Raw genomic sequence first — 23,963 nt, forward strand, 5'->3', positions numbered from 1 at the left:
CCTGACTACTGGGTTGCCACACTGTTAGATCCCCGGTACAAAAGTAAATTTGCAGAAATTATTCCTGCCATAGAAAGGGATGCACGCATGCAGGAGTATCAGCAGAGACTGTTGCAGAATCTTACATGTGCTTTTCCACAAAATACCAGTGGTGCACGTAGTGAATCTCACAGTTCCAACTTGCCAACCGTGGGACCGTCAAGTGTTCAGCACTCAAACCGTAACAGAACCAAAGTATCTGCTGGTAACATCAATTTTGCGGAATCATTTCACCACTTTTTTAGCCCATCCTTTGCAAGGCCACAGGAGACAAGAAGTCTGACACATAGTCAACGCCTAGAGACGATGGTACAGGAGTATCTCCAAGTAAACATTGAAGCCACGACTGTGTCACTGGACCCTTGATCTTTTTGGGCTTCCAATCTGGATAAATGGCCGAAGCTAGCCACTTACGCCTTGGAGATCTTGTCATGCCCCGCAGCCAGCGTTCTGTCTGAACGTGTGTTCAGCGCTGCTGGTGGTGTGCTGACAGATAAGCGCACGCGGCTCTCCACTGATAATGTAGACAGACTCACGTTCATAAAGATGAACAAATCATGGATCCGAAACGACTTTTCTACCCCTGTGTCATCCTGGGGAGAGTAAAAGCTTGATGATTGGTTAAAATCACCCTACCAACCGTTTTAAGCTTTCAAATTACTAATCAGGTTTATCTGTATCTTGGCTGGAAAATAATTTGGGCTTTGTAGCAGTGTGCAGCACTGATCCTATTAGGCCATCTATACTAAAGCTTCACCAGATTTAAAATTAATAATAATTTTTAGCTGCATCTAGCCCGGAAAATAATTTTGGGGCTCCGAGATGCGCAAGACACATAAGTGCCTTCTTGCTGCACTACCTGCAGCATGACCCTCATATTGTCAGAATTCGAAGTAATCATGACTACTGGGTTGCCACACTCTTAGATCCCCCAAACTTTTCGATCAACCTTTTCATTTTAATAAAGACCAAAAAAATGGTCATTTTTGAAATTATAAGCATTAGCAGGTTGTTAGAAACTGAAATCAAACAGTTTTCAACTCAAAACTTTATTCTAGGTGATGTTACATTTTCACATAGGACCCCTTGTTCGAAAGGAGCTTCTGAACGCTCTCGTCCATTGAATTTGTCAGGTTTTGGATGGTTTCTGCTTCAATTGTTTTGCATGAGGACAGAATACCCTCCCAGAGCTGTTGCTTAGATGTGAACTGCCTCCCGCCATCATAGACACTCCTTTTAATGATGCTCCAAAGGTTCTGAATGGGGTACAGGTCAGGGGAGCATGGGGGTCACACCATAAGTTTGTCCCCTTTTATGCCCATATCAGCCAGAGATGCAGATGTTTTATGTGCAGCATGAGATGGTGCATTATCATGCAGAAAAATGATCTTGCTGTGAAATACACGGTTCTTCTTCTTGAACCATGGCAGGAAGTGCTGTTTGAGAAAATCCACATACATTATGGAGTTCATCTTTAGCGCCTTCAGGGATCCTAAAGGGGCCGACAATCTCTCTCCCCATGATTCCAGCCCAAAACATTACTCCACCTCCTCCTTGTTGGCGCTGTAGCCGTGTTTGCGTGGGGTGTCCATCAACCAGCCATCCTCCACTCCATCCATCTGGACCATCGAGCGCTGCACGGCACTCATCCGTGAACAAAACAGTTTTGAAATCAGTCTTCATGTAATGTTTGGCCCACTGGAGCCGTTTCTGCTTGTGTGAAGTGGATAGAGGAGGTCGACAGGATGGCGTATGCACAGCTGCAAACCTGTGAAGGACCCGACATCTTGTTGTTCGGGGGACGTTGGAGGCACAAGCAGCTTCAAAAACTTGTCTGCTGCTATGACAAGGCTTTTTTGCCGCTGCTCTTTCAACCTGACGTAATTGCCTGTAGGAAAGAGTCCTCAATTTGCCCTTATCAGCACGCACACGTGTGTACTGTGAATCAGCTACATACTTCTTGATTGCCAAGACACTTCATCCTGATCATCGCACAATGTTGATTGTAGTCATGCCTTGACCTAAACACTCCACAATTTGTTGCTTCTCAGCAGCCGACACATCCTTTTTCTTTCCCATTTTGGCAGAAAATGTAGGCTGCTTAATAATGTGAGACAGCCTTCTTAAGTAGTCTTGCCTTTCATTGGACACACCTGCCAAACTAATTAGCACAGGTGTCTGCAATTGCTTACAGTGATATAAAGAGCCCTGACACACATCACCATCAATGAGTTTAACTGACAAACAAACAAATTCTTCCCTTATCACTCCTAAACACTTTTTGCATAATAATTTGGAACGCAGTGTACATGTGCTTTTCCACAAAACACCAGTGGTTCACGTAGTGAATCTTACAGTTCTAACTTGCCAGCCGTGGTCTGTATGGAGTTGTTCAATAAAGGGCCCAAAATTAAGATAACATAGATGGGAGAGGTCTCTATGAATAGGAATTCCTAAGTATTTGATACCCTGTGAGGGCCAGGCAAAGGGAAAGTTGGACTGGATGGAATCCTATATGGATTTGGGGAGGGAGACATCGAGGGCCTCAGACTTCGCTGCATTGATTTTAAAATTTGACCATGTAACAAAGTGATCTATTTCAGCCATAACAGCATGGATGGATATATGTGATTGAGTGATATATACTAGGACATCATCAGCAAATAGAGAGCACTTGTACTCGGTGCCTCCCACCTCAATCCACCTAATATTGGGGTTATGGCGAATTGATGAGAGCAGGTGCTCCGTCACTAGGATGTATAAGAGAGGGGACAGAGGACATCCCTGCCTTGTCCCATTGGTGATTGTGAAAGGTGATGAAAATGTTCTGATGCACCCCCTGGGCCTTGGGACACCCGGAGCCGGACCCTTTTTGGTGGATGCTGGTGGTTGTAGTCTTCGTGGCGGCGACCCGGTTCCGTGGCTCAGGGTGGTCAAACCAGTGGCGGAACTATTTACGTGGTTTTGATGTTTAAATGTCCGACTACGCCACCCGTGGATTGCGGTCAGAGTGAACCGCCGCTGCAGGGCAGACCGCTGAGGTTGGTGTTGTGGGTGCAGCAGAGCGTAGCATAACTCCCCACGGGAGGAGTATAGCCTCAGGGCAGTGTATGCGGAGGATGGGGGTGATGGTGCAGGGCAGCAGCAGTAACGACACGGAGTCAGTGATGCAGTCCAGGGCCTTTACTCACAGTTCTTATTATCCAGACCATGTCTGCAGGTAACGGCTGCCCACGTCGTACTGTGCTCACCAGGTGAGGGGCTCAGACAACTCCCAGATAACTTTGGAGCGCTTCACAGGACCCCCTTTGTGTGTCCTTTGTCTGGCCTTTCTTACCAACCCTTCTGTCCGGCTGCCTCGGGCCTCCTCTTGGTAAACTTGGCGCCAGTTTCCCTGACCCTATGTGGTGCCTTCCTAGCGGGTGTAGCGAGGGGCTGCGCCACATAAAATGTCACAGCCTCCGGTTTCTAGCTGAGGGTCGTTTCCTGCCTCCACTAGTTTCGGGGACCGGTCTCCCCCTTTGGCCTGACCCCTCCACGCAGGTGGATTCGGGCGTGCGGTGGCGACTCGCCCGTCCGCACCCCTGGGATCCCTTCATTCCTCGTTCCTGGAGCCTTCTCCGCTCCTCTTCCTTCCTTCTCCCTCTTCCAGGCCTGGGCCTCTGTTACTTGGCCCGCCTCCGGAGCAGAGCTCATGCAGAGCCCCTGCTCCCTGTCACTTCTGCTCAGACTTCTCTGCACTGAACTAAGAAGGTGCCCACCTTTTATACTCCCTTCTCAATGCACCCAGGAACTGCTTCCTCCCTGCTCCTGCACTACAGGGTTCCCCTTCCTCAGTGTTCCCTCCCCCCACTCCAGCCTGGGAAAAGGACTGTCGTGCCCATCTCAGGGGCATATTGGTCGCCCTGACCCACGGCAATGTGGTGTAATGCATGCAGGTGTCGGGTCCTGATCCACACTCCATCCTTACCTGAGAGTGAGATATCACACCTTTGGGTGAGGTACAATACCTCTGTAGCAACCGAGCCCTCGGGGTGCTACATTTCCATTTATCTTCAGCCTAGGTGATGTATTGCGACACAGGGCCGTGATTTTGGCTATAAAAGGGTCCCCTAGACCCCTACCCCAAGCTTTTTAAGAGAATAATATATGGCGTGCCAGGAGACTCTATGGAATGCTTTCTCAGCATCCAACGAGAGTATCTAATTACAAATTTTTAACTGCATTTAGCCCAGGAAATACTTTGTGCCTAGTAGCAGTGTCTGCTAGTCAGCGGATTATCCCTGCTGTTAAGCAAGCTACACCACCTGTAGTTTGGACACTTAATTTTTTCAAAGGAAATGCTTTGGGACCACGGGATACTCAGTGAAGAGCATCAGGAGGCACCCCAAGGCATAGGGGCTGGGACTGGCGGTAGGACGCCTTGCGGTGGACAGCCGAGCTCGATCCTTATAAAAGCTTTTTAACTGCAGCAGCTTTAGTGGACGCTACTGCAGCTGGAATTACGCGACTGCTGGCATGAGACTTGCCCTTCAATAGATCCTTGTAAAATGATTTAAAGTGTATTCATTCAAATTAGAGAGACAATTTAAACTAAAAAGCTTAGAGCTGCCTCCACCACAGGGGGGCTCGCTCGACCCACCAGCGGACAGGCACCTGTATTGGGAGAGGGGGGCTGGCCGTCAGGGTCCACCGCGGCTCTGGCACAAACCCGGCGACACGGAGGTGGCACGGGCAGGAACGGACTGGCCGTGTCGGCTTCTCACTTTTTGGATTTTAGAAGGGCATGACATGCCTATATCTGTGTCTCCCCCTCCTTTTACTCCTCCACCTCTTTTCTTTTCGCATGACTATATGTACTTGTCACTTTTCCATGTGTTAGTTATGTCTTCTGAGCCGTTTGTCAGCTTTTGGACACCTTTGAAGGTGTTTTCTATGTGTTTCTATGTGTTTTTGTTTGCCTGCCATTGGTTTTAACGGTGTTCGAAGGTGTTCGACGAACAGTTCGACGAACAGTTCGGCGAACACACGGGTGTTCGACGAACCGAACTCGAACACTACGGGGGTGGCTCAACACTAGAAGCAAGTGCGATTGGGGTGACACCTCTGAGGACTGGAGTTTTTGTGATGTTGAAATTGAGGTGATGGAGAGCCCACTTGAAGGAGCACTTGATATCCGTTGAAGCACCTGCTGTTTTTGTGCCTCATCTAGAATTTGTAGCGATGGGCGTGTCCGTAAGAATGGGATCGTATCACATTGTCCACGAAAAGAAGTGGACATCTTAGTTTGGCTGGAAGATGGTCTTTCTTCTGCAGATGTTACTCCCCCCCCCCACCGTGGGGGGCCTCGACCCACCGGCGGACAGGCACCAGTATTGGGATAGGGGGGCTGGCCGTCAGGGTCCACCGCGGCTTTGGCACAAACCCGGCGACACAGAGGTGGCACAGGCAGGAACGGACTGGCCTTGTCGGCTTCTCACTTTTTGGATTTTAGAAGGGCATGACATGCCTATATCTGTGTCTCCCCCTCCTTTTACTCCTCCACCTCTTTTCTTTTCGCATGACTATATGTACTTGTCACTTTTCCATATGTTAGTTGTGTCTTCTGAGCAGTTTGTCAGCTTTTGGACACCTTTGAAGGTGTTTTCTATGTGTTTCTATGTGTTTTTGTTTGCCTGCCATTGGTTTTAACGGTGTTCGAAGGTGTTCGACGAACAGTTCGACGAACAGTTCGGCGAACACACGGGTGTTCGACGAACCGAACCGAACTCGAACACTACGGGGGTGGCTCAACACTACCTGAGACTTCAAAACACATTCATAATAATACCGAATCAATTCTACTTTGTATTCTGGACTATTCTTTCAGAACTCCATATCCAGACGACCCACCATATCTTCTGATATGGGATCCAGTTTTGGGCTCCACATTTTAAAAAAGATATTCAGAAGTCAGTTTAAAGGCGGCCAACTAGATTTTTACAAGGGATGGAAGGCCTCTCATAATGAGAGATTGAAAAAGTTGAGCTTGTATAGCTTAGAAAAACGATGCCTCAGAGGAGATCTCATTTACATGTATAAATACATGTGTGGTCAATACAAAGGACTAGTACGTGACTTATTCCTTCCAAAGACCATACTAAGGACCAGGGGTCACTCACTACGAGTGGAAGAAAGGTGATTTCTTCACCTAAACAGGAAAGGGTTCTTTACAGTCAGAGCAGTCGGACTGTGGAATGCCCTACCAAAAGATGTAGTAATGGCAGACACTATAACAGCTTTCAAAAAAGGGCTGGATGATTTTTTCGATACACATAACATTTTGGGTTACAGTTAAATTAGAGAAAATGTTACACCTATAGTAGTACATTTAGTACGGTAATAGTAATTGCATAACTAGTATCATAATTAGGTTTGATCCAGGGTTCTAGGACTGATCGCCTGTTCTCGGGGTCAAGAAAGAATTTTTCCCCGTGATGCAAATTAACTATATGTGTCCTGGGGTTTTGCCTTCTTCTGGATCAACAGTTTTAGGCATAGGGATTTACCACATTTACATACCATTATTAGAATCACAAGTGTAATCTAAAGTATTAAAAAAAATATAAACAGGTTCATTTTTAAATTTTAACCCCTTTCTGGCCCAGGGCGTATTAATACGTATCTGTGCCCTGGGCCTTATGGGCCTGATATGTATTAATACACCCTGGCGATTTCGCCCGCACACAAGCGGTGTGGGCGAGATTGCCGCCAGGTGTCAGTTGATTGTTACAGCTGATACCCGCTGCTATGTGCAGGGAGTGGTCCCGCACCGCTCCCGGCACATTAACCCCCGAAATGCTGTTATCAAATTCGATCGATCACAGTATTCCAGTGGCAAGAGGAGGTAAGCACTATACTTACCTTCTCTGCCGGCGTCCAGCGGTGTTTGAGTCCGGTCCCGGATGTTACCATGGTGACCCGATGTCATCATGACAACATCCTGGTCACCAGGAGGCAGGAAGTTGCTTTAGTCATGCGCAGTGCACAACTAAAGTAACTTCTCCCTGTGCAGCGCTGACAGGCTGCATGGCATAGGGAGCTGCTGCTCTCTATGCCATGCAGCCGATTAGGCTGCAAAAAGTGAAACTCCCATAGTGGAACAAAGTGTAAAAGTCATAAAAATGTCAGAAAGTGAATAAAAAGATTTAAAAAAAATTAAAAAAATATTTTAAAAAAATAAATAAAAATAAAAATATATTGTACCCATAAATAAATAATCTTATGGGAAAAAAACAAACAATAAAAGTAAACATATTTGGTATCGCCGAGTCCAGAACGACCTGACCTATAAAACTGTCCTACTAGTTAATAGTGTTGAGCCACCCCCATAGTGTTCGAGTTCGGTTCGGTTCGTCGAACACCCGTGTGTTCGCCGAACTGTTCGTCGAACTGTTCGTCGAACACCTTCGAACACCGTTAAAACCAATGGCAGGCAAACAAAAACACATAGAAACACATAGAAAACACCTTCAAAGGTGTCCAAAAGCTGACAAACTGCTCTGAAGACACAACTAACACATGAAAAAGTGACAAGTACATATAGTCATGCGAAAAGAAAAGAGGTGGAGGAGTAAAAGGAGGGGGAGACACAGATATAGGCATGTCATGCCCTTCTAAAATCCAAAAAGTGAGAAGCCGACACGTTCAGTCCGCTCCTGCCCGTGCCACCTCCGTGTCGCCGGGTTTGTGCCAGAGCCGCGGTGAACCCTGACGGCCAGCCCCCCTCTCCCAATACTGGTGCCTGTCCGCTGGTGGGTCGAGCGAGCCTCCCTGTGGTGGAGGCAGCTCTAAGCTTTTTAATTTTAATTGTCTCTCTAATTTGAATGAATACACTTTAAATCCATTTACAAGGATCTATTGGAGGGCAAGTCTCATGCCAGCAGCCGCATAATTCCAGCTCCAGTAGCGTCCACTAAAGCTGCTGCAGTTAAAAAGCTTTTATAAGGATCGAGCTCGGCTGTCCACCGCAAGGCATCCTACTGCCAGTCCCAGCCCCTATGCCTTGGGGTGCCTCCTGATGCTCTTCACTGAGTATCCCGTGGTCCCGAAGCATTTCCTTTGAAAAAATTAAGTGTCAAAACTACAGGTGGTGTAGCTTGCTTAACAGCTGGGATAATCCGCTGACTAGCAGACACTGCTACTAGGCACAAAGTATTTCCTGGGCTAGATGCAGTTAAAAATTTGTAATTAGATACTCTCGTTGGATGCTGAGAAAGCATTCCATAGAGTCTCCTGGCACGCCATATATGATTCTCTTAAAAAGCTTGGGGTAGGGGTCTAGGGGACCCTTTTATAGCCAAAATCACGGCCCTGTATCGCAATACATCACCTAGGCTGAAGATAAATGGAACTGTATTACCCTGAGGGCTCGGTTGCTACAGAGGTATTGCACCTCACCCAGAGGTGTGATATCTCACTCTCAGGTAAGGATGGAGTGTGGATCAGGACCCGACACCTGCATGCATTACACCACATTGCCGTGGGGCAGGGCGACCAATATGCCCCTGAGATGGGCACGACAGTCCCTGTCCCTGGCTGGAGTAGGGGGAGGGAACACTGAGGAAGGGGAACCCTGTAGCAGGAGCAGGGAGGAAGCAGTTCCTGGGTGCATTGAGAAGGGAGTATAAAAGGTGGGCACCATCTTAGTTCAGTGCAGAGAAGTCTGAGCAGAAGTGGCAGGGAGCAGGGGCTCTGCATGAGCTCTGCTCCGGAGGCGGGCCTAGTAACAGAGGCCCAGGCCTGGAAGAGGGAGAAGGAAGGAAGAGGAGCGGAGAAGGCTCCAGGAACGAGGAATGAAGGGATCCCAGGTGTGCGGACGGGCGAGTCGCCACCGCATGCCCGAATCCACCTGCGTGGAGGGGTCAGGCCAAAGGGGGAGACCGGTCCCCGAAACTAGTGGAGGCAGGAAACGACCCTCAGCTAGAAACCGGAGGCTGTGACATTTTATGTGGTGCAGCCCCTCGCTACACCCACTAGGAAGGCACCACATAGGGTCAGGGAAACTGGCGCCAAGTTTACCAAGAGGAGGCCCGAGGCAGCCGGACAGAAAGGTTGGTAAGAAAGGCCAGACAAAGGACACACAAAGGGGGTCCTGTGAAGCGCTCCAAAGTTATCTGGGAGTTGTCTGAGCCCCTCACCTGGTGAGCACAGTACGACGTGGGCAGCCGTTACCTGCAGACGTGGTCTGGATAATAAGAACTGTGAGTAAAGGCCCTGGACTGCATCACTGACTCCGTGTCGTTACTGCTGCTGCCCTGCACCATCACCCCCATCCTCCGCATACACTGCCCTGAGGCTATACTCCTCCCGTGGGGAGTTATGCTACGCTCTGCTGCACCCACAACACCAGCCTCAGTGGTCTGCCCTGGAGCGGCGGTTCACTCTGACCGCAATCCACGGGTGGCGTAGTCGGACATTTAAACATCAAAACCACATAAATAGTTCCGCCACTGGTTTGACCGCCCTGAGCCACGGAACCGGGTCGCCGCCACGGAGACTACAACCACCAGCATCCACCAAAAAGGGTCCGGCTCCTGGTGTCCCAAGGCCCAGGGGGCGCGTCAGAACATTTTCATCACCTTTCACAATCACCAATGGGACAAGGCAGGGATGTTCTCTGTCCCCTCTCTTATACATCCTAGTGACGGAGCACCTGCTCTCATCAATTCGCCATAACCCCAATATTAGGTGGATTGAGGTGGGAGGCACCGAGTACAAGTGCTCTCTATTTGCTGATGATGTCCTAGTATATATCACTCAATCACATATATCCCTCCATGCTGTTATGGCTGAAATAGATCACTTTGTTACATGGTCAAATTTTAAAATCAATGCAGCGAAGTCTGAGGCCCTCGATGTCTCCCTCCCCAAATCCATATAGGATTCCATCCAGTCCAACTTTCCCTTTGCCTGGCCCTCACAGGGTATCAAATACTTAGGAATTCCTATTCATAGAAACCTCTCCCATCTATGTTATCTTAATTTTGGGCCCTTTATTGAACAACTCCATACAGACCACGGTTGGCAAGTTAGAACTGTAAGATTCACTACGTGAACCACTGGTGTTTTGTGGAAAAGCACATGTACACTGTGTTCCAAATTATTATGCAAAAAGTGTTTAGGAGTGATAAGGGAAGAATTTGTTTGTTTGTCAGTTAAACTCATTGATGGTGATGTGTGTCAGGGCTCTTTATATCACTGTAAGCAATTGCAGACACCTGTGCTAATTAGTTTGGCAGGTGTGTCCAATGAAAGGCAAGACTACTTAAGAAGGCTGTCTCACATTATTAAGCAGCCTACATTTTCTGCCAAAATGGGAAAGAAAAAGGATGTGTCGGCTGCTGAGAAGCAACAAATTGTGGAGTGTTTAGGTCAAGGCATGACTACAATCAACATTGTGCGATGATCAGGATGAAGTGTCTTGGCAATCAAGAAGTATGTAGCTGATTCACAGTACACACGTGTGCGTGCTGATAAGGGCAAATTGAGGACTCTTTCCTACAAGCAATTACGTCAGGTTAAAAGAGCAGCGTCAAAAAAGCCTTGTCATAGCAGCAGACAAGTTTTTGAAGCTGCTGGTGCCTCCAACGTCCCCCGAACAACAAGATGCAGGGTCCTTCAGAGGTTTGCAGCTGTGCATACGCCATCCTGTCGACCTCCTCTATCCACTTCACACAAGCAGAAACGGCTCCAGTGGGCCAAACATTACATGAAGACTGATTTCAAAACTGTTTTGTTCACGGATGAGTGCCGTGCAGCGCTCGATGGTCCAGATGGATGGAGTGGAGGATGGCTGGTTGATGGACACCCCACGCAAACACGGCTACAGCGCCAACAAGGAGGAGGTGGAATAATGTTTTGGGCTGGAATCATGGGGAGAGAGATTGTCGGCCCTTTAGGATCCCTGAAGGCGCTAAAGATGAACTCCATAATGTATGTGGATTTTCTCAAACAGCACTTCCTGCCATGGTTCAAGAAGAAGAACCGTGTATTTCACAGCAAGATCATTTTTTTGCATGATAATGCACCATCTCATGCTGCACATAAAACATCTGCATCTCTGGCTGATATGGGCATAAAAGGGGACAAACTTATGGTGTGACCCCCATGCTCCCCTGACCTCTACCCCATTCAGAACCTCTGGAGCATCATCAAAAGGAGTGTCTATGATGGCGGGAGGCAGTTCACATCTAAGCAACAGCTCTGGGAGGGTATTCTGTCCTCATGCAAAACAATTGAAGCAGAAACCATCCAAAACCTGACAAATTCAATGGACGAGAGAGTTCAGAAGCTCCTTTCGAACAAGGGGTCCTATGTGAAAATGTAACATCACCTAGAATAAAGTTTTGAGTTGAAAACTGTTTGATTTCAGTTTCTAATAACCTGCTAATGCTTATAATTTCCAAAATTACCATTTTTTTGGTCTTTATTAAAATGAAAAGGTTGATCGAAAAGTTTGGCGGATCTAAGAGTGTGGCAACCCAGTAGTCATGATTACTTCGAATTCTGACAATATGAGGGTCATGTTGCAGGTAGTGCAGCAAGAAGGCACTTATGTGTCTTGCGCATCTCGGAGCCCCAAAATTATTTTCCGGGCTAGATGCAGCTAAAAATTATTATTAATTTTAAATCTGGTGGAGCTTAGTATAGATGGCCTAATAGGATCAGTGCTGCACACTGCTACAAAGCCCAAATTATTTTCCAGCCAAGATACAGATAAACATGATTAGTCATTTTAAATCTGGTGGAGCTTATTATAGATGGCCTAATAGAATCAGTGCTGCACACTGCTACAAAGCCCAAATTATTTTCCAGCCAAGATACAGATAAACATGATTAGTAATTTGAAAGCTTAAAACGGTTGGTAGGGTGATTTTAACCAATCATCCATCTTTTACTCTCCCCAGGATGACACAGGGGTAGAAAAGTCATTTCGGATCCATGATTTGTTCATCTTTATGAACGTGAGTCTGTCTACATTATCAGTGGAGAGCCGCGTGCGCTTATCTGTCAGCACACCACCAGCAGCGCTGAACACACGTTCAGACAGAACGCTGGCTGTGGGGCATGACAAGATCTCCAAGGCGTAAGTGGCTCGCTCCGGCCATTTATCCAGATTGGAAGCCCAAAAAGAGCAAGGGTCCAGTGACACAGTCATGGCTTCAATGTTTACTTGGAGATACTCCTGTACCATCGTCTCTAGGCGTTGACTATGTGTCAGACTTCTTGTCTCCTGTGGCCTTGCAAAGGATGGGCTAAAAAAGTGGTGAAATGATTGCGCAAAATTGATGTTACCAGCAGATACTGTGGTTCTGTTATGGTTTGAGTGCTGAACACTTGACGGTCCCACGGTTGGCAAGTTGGAACTGTGAGATTCAATACGTGCACCACTGGTGTTTTGTGGAAAAGCACATGTAAGATTCTGCAACAGTCTCTGCTGATACTCTTGCATGCGTGCATCCCTTTCTATGGCAGGAATAATTTCTGCAAATTTACTTTTGTACCGGGGATCTAACAGTGTGGCAACCCAGTAGTCAGGATTATTTCTAATTCTCCCAATTCGAGGGTCATGTTGCAGGTAGTGCAGCAAGAAGGCACTCATGTGTGTTGCGCATCCAGGAGCACCAAGTCCCTGTTGTGTTGGTGGCGAGGTAACAATCATGCTTCCTTCCTCTGTCCTCTCCCCCCAACCTCGCACAACAGAAATGTGATCAGGGTCTCCCTCATCTGATGAGTCTTCCATCAGTTCGTCCTCCACTTCTTGCTGGGCTCCTGCACCTTCCTCACTAGTTTGGCTGCTACCATGCGCCCTGGTAAAACCATCTCCCCCACCCTCACATGCCTGCCGCCTTGGTGCTGCCGACCGTCTGGACCTTGCAGATGTTAGCCCTTCCGCATACAACTCCTCCTCCTCTACTTCCTCCACCTCCTCTTGTGCCACCACCTGACTCCGAATTCTGTTTAACATGTGCTCCAGCATGTAAATCACTGGAATAGTCATGCTGATAATGGCATCGTCAGCACTAAACATCTTCGTCGCCATTTCAAAACTGTGCAGAAGGGTGCATAGGTCCCTGATCTGAGACCACTCCTCCAGCGTGATTTGCCCCACGTCTGGATCTCGTTGGCCCAGGCTATACGTCAGAACGTATTGCACCAGGGCTTGTCGGTGCTGCCACAGTCGCTGCAACATGTGCAGAGTTGAATTCCACCGGGTAGGCACATCGCATTTTAGCCGGTGAAGTGGCAGGCCCAACGACTTCTGTAGAGATGTAAGTCGCTGAGCTGCGGGATGCGAACGGCGGAAGTGAGCACACAGCGACCGTGCCCTCTGCAGAAGGCCATCTAGTCTGGGATAGTGGGCTAAAAATTGCTGGACAACCAGGTTCAACACGTGAGCCATACAAGGCACGTGTGTGACATTGCCCCGGCAAAGGGCCGCACCCAGGTTTGCAGCATTGTCGCACACGGCCTTCCCTGGTTTCAGGTCCAGTGGAGACAACCATTCATGAAATTGGTTCTCCAGAGCTGACCACAACTCCTCAGTTGTGTGACTCACATTTCCCAGACATTTCAAAGTAAAAACCGCCTGATGACGTTGAGCCCTACTGCCAGCATAGTAAGGAGGTGTGCAGGATCCCTTCTGCGCAGTTAGAAAGCTTGTGGCATGACCAGACAGGCTTTGGGTGCAGGTGGAAGACCGAGAGGAGGTTGAGGAGGCAGAAGCAGTGGAGGAACTTTGACATAAAGAGGATTGACGCACAACTCGTGGGGACAGCAAGACTTGGACAGCAGCCCCTTGTCCTGCTGTCACCATAGTTACCCAGTGCCCAGTCAGCGACATGTAACGCCCCTGTCCATGCCTACTCGTCCAAGTGTCTGTGGTGAAATGCACCCTGTCACACACAGAGTTTCTCAAAGAAGCGGTGATGTTGTGTGCGACATGCTGGTGGAGCGCAGGCACACCTTTCTTTGAGAAGTAGTGCCGACTGGGCATCTGGTACTGGGGCACTGCGACGGACATAAGGTCTCGAAAATCCTCTGTGTCCACCAGGCGGAAAGGCAGCATTTCTGTAGCCAAGAGCTTGCAGATGGTGAAATTCAACCTCTTAGCTTTCTCACGGCTAGGAGGAAATGGTCTTTTACTTGTCCACATCTGAGGGACCGAGGGCTGGCTATTGTGCTTAGACGGGGTTGATAAGGGTGTCCCCGGCAAACTGCCGGTCTGTGAGGAAGATGCAGGCGGACATGTTCGGTTGCCTTGATCCAAAGGTGGTGCTATCGATGTCGGACAGCGCTCAACACCAGCTGGTGTTACCACCTCCAAAGAAAATGATGACCTGCCAATCACGCTGGCTGTTGCGGGTAAAGAGGTGGCAGGTCTGCGCCCCAAAACAGGTGTGACTGCTGTCCCCCCAGTCACAGAGGATGAAGAGGCCGCGGATGCACAAGATATGGCAGACGGTGGTTGGCCCGGCCGGCTAGGCCGCATTGTAGCACACTGAGCTTCCCACTGCAACTTATGCTTCATGTCCATGTGCCGGTTCATGCATGAAGTACTCAAACTATGTATTTTTTGGCCTCTACTTAGCTTTTGCTGACAAATGTTACAGATAACACGAGTTGGGTCATCTTTATCGATCTGAAAAAATGCCCAGGCTATGCAAGGCTTAGCACCCATGCGACCTGAAGAGCCACCACGACTTGTGGTGAGAGGCAGAGTTGTGTTTGAGGATGCAGTTGTTGACGTGCTTCCAGTACTACGTCTCTGTCCAGGAAGGCGCAACCTGACCTCGTCGTCACTAGCATCTTCCTCCACCTCCTCTGCTGACCTCATCTCTTGGCTGACTGTGGGTTGACAGTAAGTGGGATCTCCAACCTCATCATCATCACCCTGTGCGTTATCACACCCGTCGTCCTCAGAGCCAACCTGTTCCTGCCCTGACAAAAAACTAAAGTTGTCGCTCCAATCAGGTATTTGAGTCTCATCATCGTCTTCCTCATTGTCTCCACCAACAGGAGTTACAGTTTTGGAATGAGGGTCTACATTATGGTCAGAACCTTCTGCGTCTGGTCCTGGATCCGACTCATAAAGATTCTGGGCATCAGTGCAGATCATTTCCTCGTCTGGATTCACAGAAGCGCTGGAGTCGACCTCTGATTCCCAGGCTATAGTATGAGTAAACAGCTCTGCAGACTCAACCATCTGTTCTACCTCATACTCAGACGGGCAGCTGGAGATTTGGGAGCTGTGAGGAAGCAAGTGCGATTGGGGTGACACCTTTGAGGACTGGAGTATTTGTGATGTTGAAGTTGATGTGGAGGAGAGCCCACTCAAAGGAGCACTTGATATCCGTTGAAGCACCTGCTGTTTTTGTGCCTCATCTGGAATTTGTAGCGATTGGCGTGGCCGTAAGAAAGGGATCTTATCACATTGTCCGCTAAAAGAAGTAGACATTTTAGTTTGGCTGGAAGATGGTCTTTCTTCTGCAGATGTTACTGTTGCTTTAACACCTACCCCACGGACACAACATTTTTTCCCCTTCCCAACACGCCTATTCCCCTTTCCACCAGCAGCAGGCCTTTTTCCACTCATTTTGGTGGTTAACTAATTCACAACTCTGGAGTTGTTTGCACAAAAAAACAATGGATGGGAACCGAGCAGAGCTGAGTGGCCAAACTGTGGTATTAGGCCAAAACTATTGGCTGGGTTAGATGCAGAAAAAAATTATATTCAATTTGCAACCTGATGGAGGTCAGTATAGATGGACTAATAGAACAAGTCCCACACACAGCTAGAAGCCCAAATATTTTTTCAGAGGTAGATGCAGACAAAAAATTATTCAGTTTGCAACCTGATGGAGGTCAGTATAGATGGACTAATAGAGAAAGTCCCACACACTGCTAGAAGGCCAAATATTTTTTCAGAGCTAGATGCAGACAAAAAATTATTTTGAATTTGCAACCTGATGGAGGTCAGTATAGGTGGACTAATAGAACAAGTCCCACACACTGCTAGAAGGCCAAATATTTTTTCAGAGCTAGATGCAGAAAAAAATTATATTCAGTTTGCAACCTGATGGAGGTCAGTATAGATGGACTAATAGAGAAAGTCCCACACACTGCTAGAAGGACAAATATTTTTTCAGAGCTAGATGCAGAAAAAAAATTATATTCAGTTTGCAACCTGATGGAGGTCAGTATAGATGGACTAATAGAGAAAGTCCCACACACTGCTAGAAGGCCAAATATTTTTTCAGAGCTAGATGCAGAAAAAAATTATATTCAATTTGCAACCTGATGGAGGTCTGTATACATGGATTAATAGAACAAGTCCCAAACACAGCTAGAAGCCCAATATTTTTTCAGAGGTAGATGCAGAAAAAAATATATTCAGTTTGCAACCTGATGGAGGTCAGTATAGATGGACTAATACAACAAGTCCCACACACAGCTAGAAGCCCAATATTTTTTCAGAGCTAGATGCAGAAAAAAATTATATTCAATTTGCAACCTGATGGAGGTCAGTATAGATGGACTAATAGATAAAGTCCCACACACTGCTAGAAGGCCAAATATTTTTTCAGAGCTAGATGCAGAAAAAAATTATATTCAGTTTGCAACCTGATGGAGGTCAGTATAGATGGATTAATAGAACAAGTCCCACACACAGCTAGAAGCCCAATATTTTTTCAAAGGTAGATGCAGAAAAAAATATATTCAGTTTGCAACCTGATGGAGGTCAGTATAGATGAACTAATACAACAAGTCCCACACACAGCTAGAAGCCCAAAATTTTTTCAGAGCTAGATGCAGAAAAAAATTATATTCAATTTGCAACCTGATGGAGGTCAGTATAGATGGAGTAATAGAACAAGTCCCACACACAGCTAGAAGCCCAAATATTTTTTCAGAGGTAGATGCAGATAAAAATTATTTTTAATTTGCAACCTGATGGAGGTCAGTATAGATGGACTAATAGAGAAAGTCCCACACACTGCTAGAAGGCCAAATATTTTTTCAGAGCTAGATGCAGAAAAAAATTATATTCAATTTGCAACCTGATGGAGGTCAGTATAGATGGAGTAATAGAACAAGTCCCACACACAGCTAGAAGCCCAAATATTTTTTCAGAGGTAGATGCAGAAAAAAATTATATTCAGTTTGCAACCTGATGGAGGTCTGTATAGATGGATTAATAGAACAAGTCCCACACAGAGCTACAAGCCCAATATTTTTTCAGAGGTAGATGCAGAAAAAAATATATTCAGTTTGCAACCTGATGGATGTCAGTATAGATGGACTAATAGAGAAAGTCCCACACACTGCTAGAAGGCCAAATATTTTTTCAGAGCTAGATGCAGAAAAAAATTATATTCAATTTGCAACCTGATGGAGGTCAGTATAGATGGACTAATAGAATGATGCTATGCCCAAAAGATTTTACTTCACTAGGTGCAGTAAAAAAATTGGTATTCTATACACAGGTGGTATATCTTGCAACACAGATAGGCTACTCCACTGACTAACACACTCTGCAATAGGCCAAAAAGTATTAGCTTTGCTAGATTCAGCCAAATGCTGTGAAAAAAACTTGCACAGCACTGGCACAGACCTGCCTGGCAAAAACTGATAGGAACTGATGTAACCTAGTCCTGAAAAGGACTCCAATTACAATTAGTCTTTACTCCCACAACCTATCTATTTAAGAGCACAGACCTGCCTGATAAAAGTCTTAGGAAATGCTGTAACCTAGTCCTTAAAAGGACTGCAATCACAACAATTCCCTACTCCCAAGCTATCTGTAGATTTGTGCGAAAATTGGCTTGAAATTAACAAGGTATAGCGCACACAGCAACAGCGGTGCCGTCTAACACGCAGCTGCAGCAGTGAGAAAATGGTGGCGACGGGGAAAATGGCTTGGACTTATAGGGCAAGGACATGTGACATACACTGCCAATGACACATGCCCTTGCTTGTGTGAAAAAAAGCACTTCGCTCCGTGTGTGCGCTGCTGATAGGCTGACAGATTGCACCTCCCCACTGTAAATGCAGGAAAGAGAAAAAAAAATGGATATCTTCATTATTCCTGCAGAGATCCATCCCCTGCCCCTCCCCCCACCCCGCTTTACACTCAAACTGCGAATTAACATTAATTTTCATCATTACTGAGAAAAAATCCAGTTATGATTTTGGTGCACGAACAGTTATCAAACATAACCTCGAACAGCCGAATTTTTCTCAAATCGTTCGTGTTCGCCGAACGGATCGAACACCGCCCAAAACAGCTCGAATTTGAGATTGGCGAACAGTTCGAGTAGAACAACGCTCATCTCTACTAGTTAACCCCTTTAGTGAAACGAAACATAAAACGATGTTTTATTATCATACCGCCAAACAAAAATGGAATAAAACGCGATCAAAAAGACGAATGTAGATAAAAATGATACCGCTGAAAACATCATCTTGTCCCTCAAAAAACAAGCCGCCATACAGCTCCAACGGCCGAAAAATTAAAAAGTTATAGCTCTCAGAATAAAGCGATGCAAAAACAATTCTTTTTTCTATAAAATAGTTTTTATTGTGTAAAAGCGGCAAAACATAAAAAAAAAATATAAATGCGTATACATATACATTAAAAAGGTCAAATGGCGCTCTTCCACTTCCGAACCCTGCCGTGCGCCCAAAGAGTGGTTTTCCCCCACATATGGGGTAGAGGCTTACTCAGGAGAAATTGCACAACAAATTGCATGGTGAAATTTCTCCTCTTACCCTTATGAAAATGCAAAATTGAGGGCTGAAAAACAGTTTTGCTGAAAAAATGGGAAAATTTTATTTTTACGGTTCAATGTTATAAACTTCTGTGAAGCACCTGGGGGTTCAGGGTGCTCACCACACATCTAGATAAGTTCCCTAAGGGGTCTAGTTTCCTAAATGGGGTCATTTGTGGGGATGTTTCCACTGTTTAGGCACATCAGGGGCTCCCCAAACGCAACATGGTGTCCGCTAATTATTCAAGCAAATTTTACATTCAAAAAGTCAAATGGCGCTTCTTCCCTTCCGAACCCTGCCGTGCACCCAAATAGTGTTTTTTCCTCACATATGGGGTATCTGCATCCTCAGGGGAAATTGCACAACAAATTTTAGGGTCCATTTTTTCCTATTACCCCTGCGAAAATAAAAACATTTGGGTCTAAAGTAACATTTTTGTGAAAAAAATTAAATGTTCATTTTTTTTTCTTCCACATTCCAAAAATTCCTGTGAAGCACCTGAAGGGTTAATAAACTTCTTGAATGTGGTTTTGAGCACCTTGAGGGGTGTAGTTTTTACAATGGTGTCACTTTTGGGTATTTTCTGACATAAAGGCCCCTCAAAGTCACGTCAAATGTGATGTGGTCTCTAGAAAAATGGTTTTGTAAATTTTGTTGCAAAAATTAGAAATCGCTGGTCAACTTTTAACCCTTATCGCTCCCTACTAAAAAAAATTTGATTCCAAAATTGTGCTGATGTAAAGTAGACATGTGGGAAATGCTATTTATTAACTATTTTGTGTGATCTATTTCTCTGATTTAAGGGCATAAAAAATAAAATTTTGAAAATTGTGAAATTTTCAACATTTTTGCCAAATTTCCTTTTTTTTTCACAAATAAACGCAAGTGATATTGAATAAATTTTACCACTATCATGAAGTACAATATGTCTCGAAAAAACAATCTCAGAATCAGCAGGATCTGTTGAAGAGCTCCAGAGTATTTACCTCATAAAGTGACAGTGCATGAAAATGGTAGCAATAAAAACATCAACTCGTCCCACAAAAAACAAGCCCTGACATGACTGTCAACCAAAATATGGAAAAATTATAGCTCTCAAAATATGGCAATGCACAAATGGGTAGACTCTGGAAAAGCGACATGGCTCCTCACCCCACAAAAGAAATTTAGCAAATTCTACCCTCCCAAATCCAAATGCCCCTCTCCCTTTTGAGTCCCAGTGTGTCTAAACCACATTTAGCATCCACATGTTTGGCATTTCTGTAGCAATGAGAGCCCGACTAATTTACAGGTGCATGTCTCCTGAAGCATGAACTGGGCACAACATACTGATCAGTACAACGTACTGGTCACTACAATGTACTAGTCACTACAACCACAGTTTGCAATTTTCAGTCAGCAACATCCGCTGCTGCATGTTTCTAGAAAACACCCAAAATCATCACTATACCTGTAGATAAATTCCCAAAAGTGTATAATTGCTGAAATGGGTCAATTGAGGGAAATACTGCTTTTCTAGCACTTAGGGGCTCTGTATATGGAGTCCATATACTATTTTAGGAAAATCTGCACTCCAGGAGGCAAATAGCTCTCTGTCTCTCCCGAGTCAGTACTGTACAGTCACATATGGGGTATGTCTACATTCATCAGAAATTGTGGGACAAATTTCGATGCTATTTTTACCCATTTCCTTTTGTGGAACTGTAAAATCTGGGGCTAAAACAAAATTTTAGTGGTAAAAATGTAATTATTTTTTCTTCACTGCACTATACAATTTTGTGACCCACCTGTGGTGTCAATATGATCACTGCACCCCTAGATGAGTTCATTGAGAAGTGTAGTTTGTAAAAAGGGGTCTCTTATGGAGGGGCTCTGCTGTTCTGGCGCCTCAGGGGCTCTGCTAATGTGACATGGCACCCTCAAACCAGTCCAGCAAAATCTGAACAATAATATGGCGCTTCTTCCCTTCTGAGCTTTGCACTGTGTCTCAAAGTCATTTTCAACCACATATGGGGTAAGCATATCAGGGGCCATCCAAATGCGACATGACACTTGCAGACCATTCCATCAAAGTCTGCATTCCAAAACGTAACTCCTTCTTTTCAGAGTAGTTTTCCTTTAAATATGGGGCATTTGCATACTCAGGAAAAGTTGCACAACAAATTTTGGGGTCCATTTTACCCTGTTACCCTAATGAAAATACAAAATTTGGGGCTAAAAGAACATTTTTGTGGGAAAATTGTTATTTGTTTATTTTCATGGCTCTACGTTATAAACTTCTATGAAGCATGTGGGGGTTCAGGGTGCTCACCACACATCTAGATAAGTTCCATGAGGGGTCTAGTTTCCAAAATGGTGTTACTTGTGGGGGGCTTTCACTGTTTTGTCACATCAGGGGCTCTTCAAATGCGACATGGCGGGAGGGTAGGGAGAGTAAAAAATTATAACAAAATTCTGTTATTTGTAAAAAAAAAACAGAAATTTGGCAAAAATTTGGAAAACTTGTCAATTTTCAAACTTTTAATTTTTATGCCCTAAAATCAGAGAGTAATGTCACACAAAATATTTAATAAATAATATTTCCCACATGTACTTTACAGCAGCACAATTTTTGAAACATAATTTTTTTTTGTTAGGAAGTTAGAAGGCTTAAAAGTTGACCACCGATTTCTCATTTTTCCAACAAAATTTACAAAACCATTTTTGTTAGGGACCACATTACATTTGAAGTGACTTTGGGGTACCAATATGACAGAAAATACCCACACCATGATACATTCTAAAAACTGCACCTTTCAAGGTGCCCAAAAACACAAAATTCAAGAAGTTTTTTAACCATTCAGGTTCTGTGTGAATGTGGAAGGAAACAATAAAAATGTACATTTTTTTCACAAAAATGGGTCTAAAGTAACAAATTTGGTTTACTTTTACAAGGGTAACAGGATAAAATGGACCCCAAAATGTGTTGTGCAATTTCTCATGCCAATACCTCATATGTGGGGGAAAACCACTGTTTGGGTGCAAGGCAGGGGTCAGAAGGGAAGGAGCACCATTTGACTTTTTGAATGCAAAATTTGCTGGAATAATTAGTGGATGCCATGTCACATTTGAAAAAGATTATGGAAAACAGCAGCATAATAGTATGATATAATAGTGGATCAAACTACAAATAAATATATCGGTTATGTGTAATGGACTGTAATGGACCGATCATAACTGTAAAGTAGATGTGGGAAATGTTATTTATTAAATATTTTGTGTGACATTACTCTCTGATTTTAGGGTATAAAAATTAAAAGTTTGAAAATTGACAAGTTTTCCAAATTTTTGCCAAATTTCTGTTTGTTTTTTTTTACAAATAAATGTCAGTCATATCAAAGAAATGTTTACCGCTATCATGAAGTACAATATGTCATGAAAAAGCAGTCTCAAAATCAGTGCAATCCATTGAAGCGTTCCAGAGTTATTACCTCATAAATTGACACTGGTCAGAATTGTAAAATTTGGCCTGGTCATACTAGGGGAAAACAGACTTAGAGGTTGAAGGGGTTAATGACATGAAAATGTTAGCTGGAGAATTTCCTAGGAGGAATAGGCTCCATAAGAGAGATGATACGTTTTGGTAATCTGAGATAACAGCTGCCATTTTTATCCTTTATTTAGCTGTGTTGTTTAACCACCATCTTTTTAATTGGTCCAATATTGTGGCATAGTTGTAGCTAATTATACAAAGATATCCTAAACCCCCTTGTGAGACAGATAGATAGTTTTAGAAGAGTTTCTTGCTTTTTGATGAAGCGAGGCATATTTCAAAAATATTCTCTGTAAACAGTTCAGTATAGATGTGGATACTGGAATTGGTAGATGATAACAGCAATTTATTTTTGGACATTATAATCATTTTTTAAAGTTGCTATATGGTTAACCAATATGTTGCCCAATGGTATATTGTAAAATCAGATTTTAGGAAAACCCGACATGGGTTTTTATTTTTGGAGAGATTTGCAGGTTTGGTAGTGGGGCGATTCTCTCCCTCCACTCCAGGTCTTAGGAGTGGATCATATCCACGCTTCACATTTAAACTTGCAGTTAAGGTTTGAGTGTGTCAGTGTTCAGTTTGCAAGCTGCAGAGCAGGAGCCTCTAGGCAATTCAGGCCTGTGTGAGATGAACACAGAGCCAAGGAACATAAAACTTCTGACACACCCAAGAGTGATATGGCGGTATAGTCACCCACGGCAACGGGTTTTGACACTGATTGGACGACCCGGCTGCGATCCAGAGGATCAGGTTTGTCTTTACTTTGCGAGTTTTGGAAAATAAAGACATTTAAGTTGAATTTTCTTGGGGGTAACTGCCTGTTTGCCGTACTGTATAAATACCGCTGCACTACACCCCACATAGTTTGATGCCAACACAGCTCTACAGACAGTATGATGGCATACATATTATGATGCCCTCACAACCACCCAACACATACACTTTGATGGCCCCCACAACTCACCCATACAGTATATTAGCCCCACAACCCCCTCCACACAGTCCCCACACAACATGATGTCGCACACAAATCTCACATTGTGTCATCGCCTAATCAATATGATGGTTTCCTCAACTTCCCTCCCACACGCAGTATGATGACACCACACATTATGTTGACCCCCTCAACCACACACATGGTATGATGGTCCCCACTGACCCAGAAACAGTATGATTGCCCACACACTTTGATAGCCCTCACAATCCCCATACACAGTAGTATAACCCCCGGAGTCCCACAGACAGTATGATTACCCCGACATATTATTATGGCCCCACATGTTATGATTTCTCCCATAGTCACTATACATAGTTTTACCTCATAACACCTACTGCACAGAGACTCAGATTCACAGGGTGAATGGTATGTCACCATTCTATTCAATGGACTCATGGCCCCCATAGCAGAGGCATGGTCTACCACTATTCACAGTATGTCACTGCGTACAATTGGTTCCATGTTTTATTGCTTTATCTCCCTATCTCTATGACAAAGCTGTAAGCTGTAATGTCCTCTCACCATCCAGATTCACCACCATGTGGCTGCTGCATGGTTTCTGCTTTCATACAGGCT

General features: G+C 45.0%; 1 protein-coding gene across 3 annotated transcripts in view; it reads right to left on the reverse strand.

Moving 5' to 3' along the window:
- Nucleotides 1–23,963, reverse strand: part of GABRG3 (gamma-aminobutyric acid type A receptor subunit gamma3) — a 1,111,975-nt gene that overhangs the window by 482,156 nt on the left and 605,856 nt on the right. The gene's annotated exons all lie outside the window — the stretch shown is intronic.

The sequence above is a fragment of the Phyllobates terribilis genome, unplaced genomic scaffold (assembly GCF_046119375.1).
Source record: "Phyllobates terribilis strain yellow unplaced genomic scaffold, ASM4611937v1 Scaffold_2__4_contigs__length_985480577, whole genome shotgun sequence".
Taxonomy (NCBI): domain Eukaryota; kingdom Metazoa; phylum Chordata; class Amphibia; order Anura; family Dendrobatidae; genus Phyllobates; species Phyllobates terribilis.